Source organism: Grammomys surdaster, unplaced genomic scaffold (genome assembly GCF_004785775.1).
Source record: "Grammomys surdaster isolate TR1022 unplaced genomic scaffold, NIH_TR_1.0 69249, whole genome shotgun sequence".
Taxonomy (NCBI): Eukaryota; Metazoa; Chordata; class Mammalia; order Rodentia; family Muridae; genus Grammomys; species Grammomys surdaster.
The window spans coordinates 1-4,081 of record NW_021605935.1 but is presented as its reverse complement, the minus strand read 5'-3'; the positions used below and the strand labels follow the sequence as shown (position 1 = coordinate 4,081).

The window sequence follows — 4,081 nt, the reverse complement described above, 5'->3', positions numbered from 1 at the left end:
CGTATGTTGATGCAGGTATCCGATGAAGCCGGAGTTATAGGGGTGGTAAGCCAAACAATATGGATGCTGGGAACCAAACTGGAGTCCTCTGAAAGAATAGTGGTCGCTTTCAGCAACTGAGCCTTCTCTCCATCCTCACTTAAACATTTTTGAGATGGGATATCTCTATGCAGACCAGACTGGCCCCAAACTCCTGGTTCTCCTGCCTTAGCCTCCCAAATGCTAGACTTGCAGGTGTGCACCACTGTATCCAACTAAGCTTTCTTTTCTAATTGAAACTCACAATCACGTTGAGCTACTCTGCCTGTGCTGCTGCTCCAGGCATGTGTATATATGTACATATATGTGTACGTGCATGTATGCAATGTGTATGTGTCTATGTGTGTCTTCACATGTGTGTATGTTCAGGTGTGTGGGTGTGCACATGTATATATGTGCGTGGGTATGTGTGACACGTGTCTGGATATGTGTGTGTCCACAGTGAGAGAGCAAGCACAGGTGTGTACTTCTGGAGGCTGGAGCCTGATATTAGGTGTCTCTCCCACTCTCCCTACTTTTCTTTTGAGACAGGGCCTCCTGCTGGCCCTGGAGCTCAGCCATCAGCTAGGCTGGCCTGCATAAGCTAAATGTCCCAAGCCAAGTCCTTGGAACAATGATTTCCAGCCACAAGTCCACTGGTCAGTAACTCAGGGCACCCTGTGTGCTGTGAGAGCGTATGTGTGCTCTGCCTCAGAGCAGCTGTGTCTGTCACCTGTGTGCTTTGGCCGGCTAGTGTGCTTCCAGGGAGCATATGGATGCTAACCTGATGTGTGCGAGTGTTCACAACTAACGTTTCATCGAGGTCCCTGCAGGACTTTCCTTGGCAAGTACAAGATGGTCAGAGTCCTTGTCCTGGTGGGGCAGGAGCTGAAGACAAGGGACAGACAATTGCCAGTCATCTGGGAACTGCTCTAATCAGTTTGTCTTCGATGGTATGCACACACAAAGTGCTGGGGGGGTGGGTGGGGGGAGAAGCTAGCTATGGTGGTTCACACTGCTAACCCTAAATGCCAAGGAGGCTGAGGCAGGAGGATTAAAAGTTTGGAGCCAGCCTGGGCTACACAGGGAGAGCCTTATCTAAAATAAAGAAATAAAGCTAGACATGGTGGTACACACCTGTAATCATGACATTTGGGAGGTGGAGGCACTTCATTCCTCTGCCTCAGTTTCCCCATGAGGAAAGCAGGGAGGGTTCTAGTCCCTCCTCCATGTGGCTGTTCCTGGGACCAGGGGAGAGCACCGTCTCCCCGTCTGTTAGAACTGTGTAGTCCCAGTTCGAAGTGGCAAAAACAAAACAAGACATACATGGGGAATGCTTGGGATGTGCAAAATCAGCATGTGTGTGTGTGTGCGCGCGCACGCGCCCATGCGTGGGTGTGGGTGGGTGTGGGTGGGTGTGTGGGTGCTCTCACTGAACACAGTTAGCTGCAACAGCCGTCTCTTGAAGAGCTGTGCTGGGCCACAGAACCCACTGGGCACAAGGCCTGCTGCATAGTGGAATCTCCCTCCATAGGCATACCCCCACCCCCACCCCCATCGTTGCCCCTGTCCAAGGCTGCAAACCTCCTTCTTATATTCTGTACCTGAGCAAGTTGCAGGCCTCTGGAACTCTTAGGTAAGTCACTCCAGCCTGAGCAAAATTCCATGTGTACATTGGGACCCGGAGCAGGGCCAGGCAGCCTCCCTGCTGGGGGCTGGCCAGAGAGACCCGTCTGGGATGGATTGCCGGCGCCTCTCACTCCCTGCCTCAGCCCACAGCCCATGTCCAAGCAGCCAGGCTGGTGCCTTATTTGGGTCTTGTCTCCCCCATGGATGACACTTCATGGCCTTAAAAGGCAGACACAGGGGGCTGGGGAGGGCAGTTACCACTGTTGGCTGGAGAGCCCCTCCAGCTGCGCCATCCACCCTCGGCTTGGCTAGCCAGTCCCTCCAGCTGTATGGAAAACCAGGTCCATGAAACCAGACCAGGCAGGCTGGGTGCAGAGCGGATAGGCTCCTGGAACAGGCAGCCAGCCTCCCTCTGGCTTTCATTTAAAAATGTAAAGTCACTTTGGCCTTTTCTTAGCAAGTGGGGTGTGAAGAGCAAGCATGGCACCCAGCACAGTGTCATTACTGGGTATCTGCTGTGTACCTGAGCCCTGTGTGTGCACAGTAAACCCTTTGCACACATTACCCTCTCCTGGCCTTGCCAAAGATGAACAGAGAGAGAGGCCTTGCTGTGCTGTTTTACCGGTGGGATGATAGGCAGGTCCGGAGAAGACAGATCACACAGATCAGTAAGTAGAGAAGCTGGGAGCCGTGCTTGTCAGTTAACTCTAAACTCTTAGCTCTGTCACCACCTGGGGTCATTGGGGAAAACTTCAGCCTTCTGTGTGGGCCTCACAGATGGCCACCCCAACAAGCAAGCAGCCTTTTCCCTGCCTCCTGTTGCCGTGTGACCTCCTAGCGCCTCTCTCTGTATTAAGAGGAGCAGAAGTCCATGCTGGGCTAACAGCAGCACAAGAGCTGCCCATGGAGGCAAGGCTAGCTCAGGTCAGCAGAATCTTAGCCCACTGTCCCTCCATTGCAGGCTCCCCTGGCTTCCTGGAGCCCACGTGGTCAGGCAACAGCATGCGGCGGATGGGAGTGAGGCCTACAGCCTTCTCAGGTGCGTCCTGTGGCAGACCCTTGGGAGCCTCTGGGCTGGAGGAGATCTGGGGTAGACCCAGGGCAGTGTGGCAGTTGTCCCTGGAAGCCAGCTGGGTCCAGCAGTAGAGGGTCAAGGTAATGCTACTGTACCTCATCCCCTGGACAAACAGCCTAGAGGCAGAGGAGGAAGTACCTAGAAGAGAGTCTGAATTGGGCCAGCCACCCCAAGACAACTGGATTTTGGTAGTTACAGATCCAACTTCCCAATCTCCTCTCTGTGCTAACTCTCTGCCTTTCTGGCGTGCCTGAGACCCGAGCTGGATGCTTTCAAATCTCACAGCTGCCCATAACTCCCAGAAGACCTTGTTGAGCCTATTCAACAGCAGGAAACCAAGGGGTCAAGTGGAGCCTGTCCCTGCCCAAGGTGCTGTAGCCAGGACTGGGCAGCACCAAGCCTGGGTCATCTGAGCTGAGTGGGTTAATATGTTGGGCCCTCACCTGTACCTTGTCACAAACTCAGATGCCTCCCGTGTGGCATTTGTGTAACACATGGCTACAGTGAGGGCCAGAGCAGGCAGTTTGTACTGGTCCCATAAATGGCAGTGAAGCTGGAGCAGTGCCTCCCTGACACAGTGACCTGCGAGGCCTGTAGCATTCAAACTATGGTCTATTGGTCCCCAGAGATGGTAGGTTCAGGCCCAAACCCTACTCAGTAGGAAACAACAGGACTTCCTGCCTGTAGCTTCTGGGATTGGGATCATTTGGATGGTGAGACTGATAGGACCAAGGCCCCAGAGTCTGTGCTGGGAGAAGGAAACCCCAGGTGCACTGTCCATCTGGGGCTACAGACTGCACCTCGGCCCCACACTGTTCCCCATGGCTTAGGGGTTTCAGGTAGCTGCCTGTCCCCAGGGCTGAGGACTATCAGGGGACCTAGGATCCCTGTCCTTAGCCCAGCCTCCCCCTGCCCACAGGTTGTCTCAACTGCAGCAAAGTATCTGAGCTGGCAGAGAGGCTGAAGGCGCTGGAGGCCAAGGTGGGTGAGCAGCCCCCTACCCCTTGCCCTGAGCTTCCCCCACTCCTTCCTGTAACCCCCTCCATGCACATCCTCTGAACTTCCAGCTGCAGGACAACTCATGGGTTGGACAGACTGCTTTCCACCAGCATGGTGGGGTCCTCTCTTGGTGTCGATCCAGGTCCCTGTCCTCTGCTCCTCAGGTGTCTTCTCCATGAAACTGAGGCACAGTCCTACAGCCTGGTACACCACCCCCAGTACACCATCCCTCCACCCCCGAGAACAACATCCCCCCACTACACCATCCCCCAGTACACCATCCCCCAGTACACCATCCCCCAGTACACCATCCCCCAGTACACCATCCCCCCAGTACACCATCCCCCCAGTACACCATCC

The 4,081-nt window shown here is 54.7% G+C and overlaps 1 long non-coding RNA gene across 1 annotated transcript; it reads left to right on the top strand.

The window, feature by feature from the left end:
• The first annotated feature begins 698 nt into the window (after window positions 1-698).
• LOC114635233 lies at window positions 699-3,715 on the top strand. The gene is made up of 3 exons (XR_003713445.1): window positions 699-971; window positions 2,609-2,686; window positions 3,642-3,715. It is a non-coding gene; the product is annotated as an uncharacterized LOC114635233 (long non-coding RNA).
• The last annotated feature ends 366 nt before the right edge of the window (window positions 3,716-4,081 follow it).